Source organism: Rhagoletis zephyria, unplaced genomic scaffold (assembly GCF_001687245.7).
Source record: "Rhagoletis zephyria isolate East Lansing unplaced genomic scaffold, Rhagoletis_zephyria_1.1 Rzeph_scaffold_05001, whole genome shotgun sequence".
NCBI lineage: Eukaryota > Metazoa > Arthropoda > Insecta > Diptera > Tephritidae > Rhagoletis > Rhagoletis zephyria.
The window spans coordinates 39,782-40,060 of NW_016162084.1; positions in this window are offsets into that span (position 1 = coordinate 39,782).

Consider the following 279-nt stretch of genomic DNA (forward strand, 5'->3'; position numbering starts at 1 on the left):
ACAAACAAACAGCTGTTTACAATTCTGTCAACCATTCACAATAGTACAAATTTTTATCGATCAAGTTACACAATAGCAAAATAAAAGATGATCGACTCGATCGACAAATTTCTATTCTACTGCCAGTCGACACTCGCAATAGGGGTGACAGTCTTATATACGTATCGTTACCGTAATATAAAAGGCCTACATCTAACAATTCTGCTACTCTGTATACATACATACATATGTACATACATATTACCAAAAACGCAGAGTAAACATTTAAGTTCTTTAGCC